At 47.0% G+C, this 12,705-nt stretch overlaps 1 protein-coding gene and 1 long non-coding RNA gene across 2 annotated transcripts in view; one reads left to right on the top strand and one right to left on the bottom strand.

The window, feature by feature from the left end:
• The window catches only part of LOC141984481 (protein eyes shut homolog), a 785,366-nt gene that overhangs the window by 667,331 nt on the left and 105,330 nt on the right, over positions 1-12,705 (top strand). The window lies entirely within an intron of this gene.
• LOC141984673 (uncharacterized) lies at positions 3,763-5,968 on the bottom strand. Its single transcript, XR_012638777.1, has 3 exons — positions 5,910-5,968; positions 5,266-5,367; positions 3,763-4,052 (listed from the first exon to the last, which is right to left on the bottom strand). It is a non-coding gene; the product is annotated as an uncharacterized LOC141984673 (long non-coding RNA).

Genomic DNA, 12,705 nt, shown 5'->3' with positions numbered 1-12,705 from the left:
GCTGTAGGTGACTAACTGTTCTTTTAATAACTGATACATTGTTTATTTTTTGTTTGTTGTTTTTTTAAATTACTATTCTAGTACAGCAGTCAAACATCAAACCTCAGTATTACAGCTGGTTTGTTTATTATTTTCATAATATATAAGAACATGAGAACAGCCATGCTGGGTCAGACCAGTGGTCCATCTAGCCCAGTGTCTTCTGACCGTGGCTAATGCTAGATGCTTCACCGAGAATGAACAGAACAGGGCAATTATCAAATGATCCATCCTCTGTTGTCCTGTCCAAGCATCTAGTAGTCAAAGGCTGAGGAACACCCAGAGCATGGAGTTGCATCCCTGACCACATTGGCTAATAGCCAATGGTGGACCTATTCTCCATGAACATGCCTAATACTTATTTTAACCTAGTTATAATGTTGGCCCTCGCAATATCCCTTGGCAACAAGTTCCCCAGGATGACTGTATATTGTGTGGAGAAAAACTTCCTTTTCTTTGTTTTAAAACTGCTCCCTATTAATTTCATTGGGTGATTCCTTGTTAATGTGTTCTGTAAAGGGGTAAATAACACTTCCCTATTCACTTTCTCCACATCAATCATGATTTTATAGACCACTAACATATCCCCACATAGTCATCTCTTTTCCAAGATGAACAGTCCCAGTCTTTTTAATCTCTCCTCACATGGAAGCTGTTCCATGCCCCTAATCATTTTTGTTGCTCTCCTCTGTACCTTTTCCAATTCTAATATATATCTTTTTTTAAAAAAGGGGTTCATGCTGTCTGGAGTGGCTCACAACTTTGAGTGCTTGCTTCAGGTCACATTGGCAGAAAATAAGGGCAGACACTGCAAACTAGTGGTGTGTAATATAATTAGATTTCACCAAGTCAGTAAAAAATGTTAACTCATGGATCACTATATCAGTCTTACCATGGAGTCACAGACAGGCCCTTTAGACTCTCCAGCCTATCTTGCCACTCAGACAAACTGGACAAAATGAGAGTTATTAAGAGGTTAAAGCAGGTAAAATATATGTACAGGTGAGTCAGTCTGTAATTCCAAATGGTAACAGAGATGTAGTATTCATCCAGTTTCCCAAAAGTCTCTCAGGGCTACCCAGAATAACTCTGGGGATCTCCATCTTCTCATTGCCAGAACTTAGGAATGGGCGACAGGGGATGATGATTTGATGATTACCTGTTCTGTTCATTCCCTCTGGGGCACCTGGCATTGGCCACTGTCGGAAGACATGATACTGGGCTAGATGGACCTTTGGTCTGACCCACTATGGCCATTCTTATGTTATTCTACCCTGTCAGAATCCAAACAGTCCAAGCATAAAGGATTTTTCTTTGAATTCCATATTTATAGTATCTTCATACAGAAAACAAGGTGACAGTGTTTACCCACGTGAGCTTTTCCTTTGATGACAATGAGTGAGGAATACACTTGGCCTTTTGACCTCTGACCATCAGATAATGGCTTCTTGCTTTGAAGTTAGTATTTTCTGTTAGTCTGTAAGTCCTTCATTAGCATTTCAAAAGATTTCTTTGATGGGTTATTTAATCACATGGGTATACACCATGTAAATGTTTGCCGTTACATTATAACAGGGACTGTGGCAAATGGTCAGTGCTATTATGGTAGGTCCCGTACTTTTCCTTTGTGTGATGGGTCAGAGTGACACCCCTTGCCGCTATCCTTGAGCATTGACAGCTCCGCCAGCGCCCTGGTGGGGGACACAAGGGGTGTAGGGAAGGGACCTGGTCTGCCCCCTACTCCGGGTCCCAGTCCCTTCTTACCCTCTTTCCCTTTGGCAGGGAGAGTGGAGGGGTGTCTCTATCTTCTGTGCCAGGGAAGTCCTTCTGATCTCCTTGGGCAGGGTTTCCCTTCCTCTGTTACTCTGATCCTCTGGTCAATAACAGTACTCCCCCAAACTACAGTCAGCTCTCCATTCCCTTCTCCCCCATTCAGTGGGGGGGGGTAATGAGCTACATAATTGGCTACAGGTGCTCTAATTAACCTGTAGTAACCTTTCTTCAGTCCACAGAGAATAAGGGCCTGATCATCCTGGGGTTTATATACCTCCCCTCAATCACTCTCCTGCTGCATCACAGGACAGATAAGTGAAAATAATACAACATTCCACTAATTTTCTTGAGGTTTAAACATCTGATACACACTTATACATTTAACAGCTTGATCTATCCGAGCACATACATGATTTGGCTTGGAGTTTTGACCTGAGCTGGCACCTGGTTTGCCAGCATCACGTGGAGTGACCAGAACTGCATGCAGTATTCAAGTTGTGGGCATACCGTGGATTTATACAGCGGCATTATGATATTTACTGTCTTATTATCTATCCCTTTCCTAATGGATCCTAATATTCTGTTAGCTTTTTGGACTGCTGTTGCTGCACATTGCGTGGGTACTGTCAGAATGACTCCAAGATCTTTCTTGAGTGGTGAGATTAGAGTTACAGTGGTAAGTTACAGTGGCACAGCTGTGCCGCTACAGTACTGCTGCTGTAAGGTTCACAGCGTAGCAGTTCTTTGTCGACAGGAGAGCGCTCCCTGGCGACAAAATGAACCCCCCCCCCCCCAATGAGTGGTGGTAGCTTTATCGGCGAGAGAGCATCTACTGCCTACAAAGGGCTGTCCACATCGGAACTTTTCGTCGGTAAACCTTTTGTCGGTCAGGGAGGTGGTTTTTTTATATCCCAACTGACAAAAGTTTTACCAATGAAAGTGCAGTGTACACATAGTATCAGACTCCACCATTTTGTCTGTATACTTGGGATTATGTTTTCCACAATGAATTACTTTGCATTTATCAACATTCAATTTCATCTGCAATGTTCTTGCCCAGTCACCAAGTTTTCTAAGACCCCTTTGAAACTCTTGGCAGTCTGCTTTGGACTTAACTATCTTGAGTAATTTTGTATCATCTGCAAATTTGGCCACATCATTGTTTATCTCTGTTTCCATATCATTTATGACTAAGTTGAACAGGACTGGTCCCACTAGAGATCCCTGGCGGACCCTGCTTATTTACCTCTCTCTACTCTGGAATCCGTGACTTCCAAAGACCTCCGTGACTTCAGCCAGTGCTGGTTAGGAGCTGCAGGGTCCCCTGCCGCCTGTGGAGGCAAGGAGCCAGGGAGAACCTTGTGTGGTACCATGGGGCGATGGCAGGAGCCTCCCACAGCTCCAGGCCCCCACTGGCAGCAGGTGGACAACCCACAGTGTGACAGATTTCTGTTACCAATCTGCCTGAAGCGTCAGGTGATCAGTCTGAGGCCACAGGATCATTAAGGGAGGAGATAACGGAACACACCAACGGTCTAAATTTTAAAGCTTTATTGATAAAATAATAAAATAACAGCGGAGAGTGGTGGAAATGCTTCCATATCACTCAAAGGAAGGAAGAAAGCATTAGTGCCCCAAGCCCTAACCCACTTTCATACTCACATATGCCCAACCCAAAGCTGGCCAAGCTGGGTGTAATGTAAAAAGAAGAGGGGGGAAGGGTGGATGGGAGTGCTGTCCTGGGCCCAGGTCGTCCAAGGATCCGCTGTGATCTCCAAGTTGCTCCAGCTCTCAGGAGGGTTTAAAGTCCCAGGCTCCTTGTGGAGGTGCTTCGTTCGGGGACCTCTTCTCCTGGCGCCCTCTGTGCCAGTCCAAACCGGCTTTCCATGGTGTCTTCAGCTTTCTCAAAACACCCCGACTCCAGGGATGCAAGGCTTGTCTCCCCTTCTTGCCGTCTCACTGGTGTTTTCAATCTCTGCAGTCTTAGACCTTGTTTTCTTCTTTGCTGCCCTCGCTTGGTATGGGCTGGCTCTGCAGGTCTGCTCAAATGAATCTCCCTTTCTTATGGCTGATCGGTGGATTCTGGGCCCCCCTCTTTCTTGGCAGGCAGCCGAGAGTCAGATGTGTGCTGTGGCCTTGAGCTGGCTGGAGTCAGCGTCTTATCTTCAGGCGTAGCAGGAGCATGGAGTTAACCCGTTCTCTGCTGTCTTCCGTCTTCCTCCGCCCTGACCTCTTGTGACCTGCAAAGAAATCCTCCATTCTACACTCACTCACACCTTTGACCCTTTCCAAAATACCCTGCAATGCTTTGAGGGAGAGGGCCATCGGGGCGTGACAACAGCTCCCCGCCACCAGGGGTGGCACGAGGGATCTCCCCCACTCCTGGGTGCTGTGGGTGGCAGGGGAGACCCCTGTGGCTCCCGGCCACAGCGAACATCAGGGGAAACCCCTGTTGCTCCCAGATGCCACCAGGGGCAGGGGAGACCCTCACAGCTCCCAGCCGCCATGGGCAGCAGGGGTAACCCCTACAGCTCCCAGCTACTGCAGGAGGCAGGGAGAACCCCTGCAGCTCAGAGCCACCAGCAGAGGGGGACTCTGGAGCTCCAAGCCCACAGGGATGTGGGAGCCCCTGGAGCTCCCAGTCCCCTCCCTCCCTCCCCTCTCCCCCGCACCCGCAGCTGCCGAGGCTCCCCATTTTGTCATGGATATTTTTAGTAAAAGTCAGGGACAGGTCACGGCTTCAATTAATTTTTTATTATTGCCCATGATCTGTCAGTGACTTTTACTAAAAAAATCTGTGACAAAATCTTAGGCTTAACCATGGTTAATATGAGGGTTCCGGGGTGCTGCTCTCAGGTACACAGTGTCACAACCTCTCTGTCTCCCTTAGCTCTACCAGTTAAGCCATGCTGGTCTCAAGAGCCCGTATTCAGTCTCTGAGGGCCATGAGTTGCTTGCACCGATTGCACTCATACGCCCCCAAGGCAGGTAATCATACATGCTGCATTCCGTGCAATAAACTGTATAGCCCCAACTCTGCTGCTGGACATCTGCCTGCATCATGTTTACTTCTGAAGCTTTTTGGTTGTGTGTGTGTGTGTGTGTGTGTGTGTGTGTTTTCTTTGACCTAAATGTAAAGAATGTATTTGGATCTCAGGCTCTCTCTTTAAACTTTCTTTCAAAACTCCCATTTGCTGCTCCTGTTCACTAGCTCCTCTGGTCGTTTAGGAGTTTATTTTTTAAAACACTGTTCTCCCTGAGTAACTCTGCCTCCTTGTTAAAAGTTTAGAGATCAAAGAATGGCAGGCCAGAGCCCTATTAGGAAGCTCTCAGCGTTGCCTAGCAGTCCGCTAGGCTCAGCACTTGGCCCTCCAAAAAGACCAATCTATACACTTCAATCAAGCAGGCACACTGCAAGCAGCAAGCACACAAACAGACAGACAACGAACTCACCCCAAGGGTCACATAGTTGCTCCTCCTTCACCTGGAGAACTCCCTCGCAAAACTCCTGTTTGCTAGCTCCTCCGGTTGCTTAGGAGCTGGCTTTTAAAACCCCTATTTGAAGTAAAATACCAAAGCCATTTAATATTATTGTGGACTAAGGGCTCGTCTGCATGGCAGAAGAAACCTAGAGTAGGTACTGCATGCTGGTAGTGCACTCTAGTTACGCAGCATGACCTCCCACACTTCGACACGCTTACTGCATATTAAGGCTACATCCACACTATGAGCTAGGGGTGTGATTTCCAGCTCATGTACACATGCTCGCACTAGTCCTCATCAGGCTACTGTGACTATGTGTATGCAAGCTGGGAATAACGCCTTGCCCTTAGTGTAGACATAGCATAAGAGTGCCCTGAGGTGGTTGTCATAAATAGAAAGGGAAGGGTAAACCCCTTTAAAATCCCCCCTGTAAAATCAGGATGGTAAATACCTTACAGGGTAATTAGATTCAAAACATAGAGAACCCCTCTAGGCAAAAACCTTAAGTTACAAAAAAGATACACAGACAGAAATAGTTATTCTATTCAGCACAATTCTTTTCTCAGCCATTTAAAGAAATTATAATCTAACACATACCTAGCTAGATTACTTACTAAAAGTTCTAAGGCTTCATTCCTGGTCTATCCCCGGCAAAGACAAAATGTAGACAGACACACACACCCTTTGTTTCTCTCCCTCCTACCAGCTTTTGAAAGTATCTTGTCTCCTCATTGGTCATTTTGGTCAGGTGCCAGTGAGGTTACCTTTAGCTTCTTAACCCTTTACAGGTGAGAGGATTTTTCCTCTGGCCAGGAGGGATTTTAAAGGGGTTTACCCTTCCCTTTCTATTTATGACACGCCCCCCAAATCTCAGCTAGGGTGAAACACTGGCTGGGATTTCTTCCTGGAGCTCTAGGAAAACAGAGTTAATAAGACACATGCATCTCTAAATATGCTACCAAGTACATAAAGACTAACAATATTTTCCACATCTCAAGGACGATTTTAACCAGTTGAGTCTGGGAAACTTTCACGTGAGAGTGCATCAGCCACTTTGTTAGAAGCTCCTGAGATGTGTTGGATGTCGAAATCAAAATCTTGGAGAGCTAAACTCCACCGAAGAAGTTTTTTGTTATTTTCTTTGACGGTGTGAAGCCACTTCAGTGCAGCATGGTCGGTTTGCAGGTGGAAACGCCGTCCCCAAACATATGGGCGTAGCTTTTCCAGAGCGTAGACAATGGCGTAACATTCTTTTTCAGTGATTGACCAGTTGCTTTCCCTCTCAGACAGTTTTTTGCTGAGGAACACTACAGGGTGGAATTCTTGATCAGGTCCTTTCTGCATTAAAACTGCTCCCACACCACGCTCGGACGCATCTGTGGTTAGTAGGAACGGTTTGTCAAAGTCTGGGGCCCTTAGTACAGGGTCAGACATGAGGGTCGCTTTTAGCTTGTTAAAGGCCTTCTGACACTTTTCGGTCCACTGAACAGCATTTGGCTGTTTCTTTTGGTTAGGTCTGTCAGTGGGGCGGCGATTTGGCTGTAGTGCGGTACAAATCGTCTGTAATAACCGGCCAAGCCTAAGAAGGATTGAACCTGTTTCTTTGACTTTGGGACAGGCCACCTTTGGATAGCATCCACTTTGGCCTGTAGGGGGCTGATAGTTCCTTGACCCACCTGGTGTCCAAGGTAAGTCACTCTGTTTAGGCCTATTTGACACTTCTTAGCCTTAACAGTTAGTCCTGCCTCCCTTATGCGCTCAAGGACTTTTTGTAGAGGTTCCAGGTGGTCTGCCCAGGAATCCGAAAATATGGCCACATCGTCAAGGTAGGCGACTGCATATTCTCCTAATCCCGCTAGGAGACCATCTACAAGTCTTTGGAAGGTGGCGGGTGCATTTCGCAGCCCGAAAGGGAGTACATTAAATTCATACAGCCCGAGATGTGTGGTGAAGGCTGACCTTTCCTTGGCAGATTCATCTAGCGGTACCTGCCAGTACCCCTTGGTTAAGTCCAAGGTAGAGATGAACTGGGTCCGTCCCAGTTTCTCCAATAGTTCATCTGTGCGTGGCATTGGATAGTTGTCTGGGCGAGTTACAGCATTTAGCTTACGGTAGTCCACGCAAAAACGTATTTCCCCATCTGGTTTGGGAACTAGAACCACTGGAGATGCCCATGCACTTTCAGAGGGGCGGATTACACCCATCTGTAACATACCCCGGATCTCCCGTTCTATAGCAGTTCTAGCTTGAGGAGACACCCGGTAAGGTTGGACTCTAATTGGGCGAGCATTACCTGTGTCAATGGAGTGATATGCCCGTTCAGTCAGTCCTGGGGTGGCTGAGAACGTTGGCGTGTAGCTAGTGCACAGCTCCTGGATCTGCTGTCGCTGCATACGCCCAAGGGTCATGGAGAGGTTCACCTCTTCCACACCACCAGCACATTTCCCTTCGTAGTAGACACCTTCAGGCCACTCAGCGTCGTCTCCTCCCTGGGCTGTAAACTGACAAACCTTTAAATCTCTGGAATAAAAGGGCTTTAGAGAATTAATATGGTACACCTTAGGCTTTCGGTTGGAGGTGGGGAATGCTATGAGATAATTAACAGCTCCCAGGTGCTCCTGGACCGTGAACGGCCCTTCCCACGATGCTTCCATTTTATGGGCCTGGAGCGCCTTTAAGACCATGACCTGGTCCCCTACTTTGAAGGAACGCTCTCTGGCATGTTTATCATACCAGGCTTTTTGCTCTTTTTGAGCATCCTGTAAGTTTTCTTTAGCAAGGGCTAAAGAGGTTCGGAGGGTGTTTTGTAGGTTGGTTACAAAGTCCAGAATGTTAGTTCCTGGTGAAGGTGTAAATCCCTCCCATTGCTGCTTCACCAACTGCAATGGCCCCTTAACCTCACGGCCATATACAAGTTCAAATGGGGAAAACCCTAAACTGGGGTGTGGTACAGCTCTGTAGGCAAAGAGCAACTGCTGCAACACTAGGTCCCAATCATTGGAGTGCTCATTTACCAATTTACGTATCATGGTCCCCAAAGTTCCATTAAACTTCTCCACCATGCCATTTGTTTGATGGTGGTAAGGAGTGGCAACCAAGTGATTTACCCCATGAGCTTCCCAAAGGTTTTTCATAGTTCCTGCCAGGAAATTAGTCCCTGCATCTGTGAGGATGTCGGAGGGCCAACCTACCCTGGCAAAAATGTCTGCTAGTGCCTGGCACACACTGTTAGCCCTGGTGTTGCTTAGAGCTACTGCTTCCGGCCATCGGGTGGCAAAATCCATGAAAGTCAGTATGTACTGCTTTCCTCTGGGTGTCTTTTTCGGAAAAGGACCCAGAATATCCACAGCTGCTCACTGAAATGGAACTTCAATGATGGGGAGTGGCTGGAGAGGGTCTTTGACCTGGTCTTGGGGCTTTCCCACTCTTTGGCACACCTCACAAGACTGGACATAGGTAGAAACATCCTTGCCCATTCCCTCCCAGTGGAATGACCCCCCCAAACGGTCTTTGGTCCTGTTCACCCCAGCATGGCCACTAGGGTGATCATGGGCTAAGCTCAAGAGCTTGGCCCGGTATTTAGTTGGAACTACCAACTGTCTCTGAGGATGCCAGTCTTCCTGGTGTCCACCAGAAAGAGTTTCCTTGTATAAAAGTCCTCTTTCTACAACAAACCTGGATCGATTAGAAGAGCTGAGAGGCGGTGGGTTGCTCCGTGCCGCCGTCCAAGCTCTCTGGAGGCTTTCATCTGCTTCCTGTTCGGTCTGGAACTGTTCCCTTGATGCTGGAGACATCAGTTCCTCATTGGATTGTGGACCTAGGCTTGGTCCCTCTGGAAGCGATATAGGGGATGGAGCTGTTTCTGTTGACTGTGAACCACTCTCCGCTGGTGCACTATGTTGGGGTTCAGGCTCCGGCTGAGCCTCTTGTGTCGGGTTATCGGCTGCTGCCAGTTCAGGGTCGGTGGGGCCCTCTGGTGTTGAGGTTGCAAGTACTGGATTCAGTGCTGGCAATGGGTCTGGTGTTGGTTGTTCGGCTGGTTCCGGTTCTGGGACTGGTTCCGTCTGGGTCTCTGGGACTGGATCCACTACTGCTCTTGCAGACATTGGTCTGGGGTCCGGGTCCATCACCTCTGACCGGGTCCTGATAGAAGTTTTCGGAACAGAGCTAGGCCTCACGGCTTGTTTAGCCTGGCTGCGGGTGACCGTTCCCACCCTCTTGGCCTGCTTCACATGATTGGCCAAGTCTTCCCCCAACAGCATGGGGATGGGATAATCATCATAGACTGCAAAAGTCCACGTTCCGGACCAGCCCTTGTACTGGACAGGCAACTTGGCTGTAGGCAAATCGAAAGAGTTGGACTTGAAGGGTTGAATCGTCACTTGGATCTCTGGGTTGATTAAATTGGGGTCCACTAAGGAAGCATGGATAGCTGACACTTGTGCTCCGGTGTCCCTCCGCGCGGTGACCTTCTTCCCGCCCACACTCACAGTTTCCCTCTGCTCCAAGAGTATCTGGGAGGTATCTGGGCCTGTGGACCTCTGGTGTGATTCCGGTGCAATGAACTGTAATCTGTTGGGGTTCTTGGGGCAGTTGGCCTTTACATGCCCCAGCTCGTTACATTTAAAACATCGTCCAGCTGATGGGTCACTGGGGCGAGGAGGGTTGCTGGAGAACGGGGTGGTGGGACGATAAGGGGTCTGGAGGGTTCTTTGGGAGGTAGGTGGGGCTTTGGGCGGCCCCCGGTAATAGGGTGTGGTCTGGGGTTGTCCCTTCTGGTCTCCGCTCCAACTGTGACCAGTTTTTTTCTTCTCTGCCACCTCCACCCATCTGGCTCCAATCTCTCCTGCCTTGATTACAGTTTTGGGCTTCCCATCTAGGATGTATCTTTCTATTTCCTCAGGAACACCCTCTAAGAACTGTTCCATTTGCATTAGGAAGGGCACATCTATTGGAGATTCAACACTTGCTCCTGATATCCAGGCATCCCAATGTTTCACAATGTGGTAGGCATGTCGGGTAAATGACACGTCTGGTTTCCACCTTAGGGCTCTGAACCTCTGACGAGAATGCTCGGGTGTTATCCCCATTCTGACTCTCGCCTTGGATTTAAACAGTTCATACTCATTCATGTGTTCTCTAGGCATTTCAGCCGCCACCTCAGCTAAGGGTCCACTGAGCTGAGGCCTCAGCTCTACCATGTATTGGTCGGTAGAGATGCTGTACCCAAGGCAGGCCCTTTCGAAGTTTTCTAAGAAGGCCTCAGTATCATCACCTGCCTTGTAGGTGGGGAACTTTCTGGGATGAGAAGTGGTACCTGGAGAAGGATTGCTAGGGTTTGTTGGTATATTCTGCTGAGCCTTTATCTTCTCTACCTCCTCCACATGCTTCCTCTCTTTTTCCTTCTCCTCCTCCACATGCTTCCTTGCCTCCATTTCCCTCTTGTGGGCAGCCTCCTGTACCTCCTTCTCCAGCCGCATGAGTTCTATCTGTCTTTCATGTTCCCTTTGTTTTTCCTCAGCCTGAAATTTGGCTAATTCCAGCTGTAGTCTAGCCGCAGATTTTGTCATTCTAACCTCTCTGTTTTTAACTAACTTTACACCCGAGGTTTAGAAATAAACCAACAAAACTTGGCTGTAAAATTTTGCTGTGCTGGAATAGAATACCTATTCTCTGATAGTGATTGTCAGCCTACAGAAAAAGACAATTCCCTTGTCTCTGCTCTGGGCCCAAATCAAAGCAAAAACTTCCAACTACTTGGAAACCTGTTTACCCAGCCCAAAGAAAAAACAAGTTTCCTTGTTAAACTTGTGCTCCTTGTAAAAAATCAAAATCAAAAAAAAAAACCCCTGCCACTTTTGTCTCCAGGCAAATGGGTAGAACACCCCTCCTTCTATTTACTTTTAGGGAAACAAAAAACTCTGGGTTGGAAGACTGTGAATTTCCCTGCAGGAGTTAAGTACCCTGCCTCCAGGCAAAGAAAACCTGCAATTCACAAAGATAATCCCCTTTTGTCTCTGCTTGGCCACAAAGCAGAGAAAAACAAGCTGCTTTCAGTTTCAGCTGCTTCTGGACTTCCTTTTTTTTTAAAATCTGTATTTCTAGTTCAAAAAAATCTCAACTGGATCTCAAAATGATTTCAGGTTAATCCCACCACTCTGCCACCATGTCAAGGTTCCTCCCCCACTCTGAACTCTAGGGTACAGATGTGGGGACCTGAATGAAAAACCTCCTAAGCTTATCTTTACCAGCTTAGGTCAAAACTTCCCCAAGGTACAAAATATTCCACCCTTTTGTCCTTGGATTGGCCGCTACCACCACCAAACAAATACTGGTTACTGGGGAAGAGCTGTTTGGACATGTCTTTCCCCCCAAAATACTTCCCAAAAACCTTGCACCCTACTTCCTGGACAAGGTTTGGTAAAAAGCCTCACCAATTTGCCTAGGTGACTACAGACCCAGACCCTTGGATCTTAAGAACAATGAACAATCCTCCCAACACTTGCACCCTCCCTTTCCTGGGAAATGTTGGATAAAAAGCCCCACCAATTTGCATAGGTGACCACAGACCCAAACCCCTGGATCTGAGAACAATGAAAAAGCATTCAGTTTTCTTACAAGAAGACTTTTAATAAAAATAGAATTAGAAATAAGAAATCCCCCCTGTAAAATCAGGATGGTAAATACCTTACAGGGTAATTAGATTCAAAACATAGAGAACCCCTCTAGGCAAAAACCTTAAGTTACAAAAAAGATATACAAAAAAGACAGAAATAGTTATTCTATTCAGCACAATTCTTTTCTCAGCCATTTAAAGAAATCATAATCTAACACATACCTAGCTAGATTACTTACTAAAAGTTCTAAGGCTTCATTCCTGGTCTATCCCCGGCAAAGACAAAATGTAGACAGACACACAAACCCTTTGTTTCTCTCCCTCCTACCAGCTTTTGAAAGTATCTTGTCTCCTCATTGGTCATTTTGGTCAGGTGCCAGCGAGGTTACCTTTAGCTTCTTAACCCTTTACAGGTGAGAGGAGATTTCCTCTGGCCAGGAGGGATTTTTAAGGGGTTTACCCTTCCCTTTCTATTTATGACAGTGTTAGCTTAGTACACTTCCAAAGTGTATTATGCTAATGCGCGCACAGCAGGAGTGTCTGCGTGGGGAGTTAGTGTAGAGTGGCCAGTAGCAACAGCTTCTGTGGGCTTTTTCCCCACGTTGACAAGTTCTAAATTACTGCTGAAGTTTTATTTTATCCAACTATTTTAAACTTTCACTAACATAAAGTCAGAGTCGTCTCTTCTGTTTGCACTATTTTTGTGGAAATACTTGTACTGCTTTTGCCCCGTTTTACCTACAACAATCCTGGTTCATAATTGTCTGGGAAAAAATAAGAAACCTCTTATAAAG

The sequence above is a fragment of the Natator depressus genome, chromosome 3 (genome assembly GCF_965152275.1).
Source record: "Natator depressus isolate rNatDep1 chromosome 3, rNatDep2.hap1, whole genome shotgun sequence".
NCBI classification, from domain to species: Eukaryota; Metazoa; Chordata; order Testudines; family Cheloniidae; genus Natator; species Natator depressus.
This window is presented reverse-complemented; position numbering and strand designations above follow the sequence as displayed.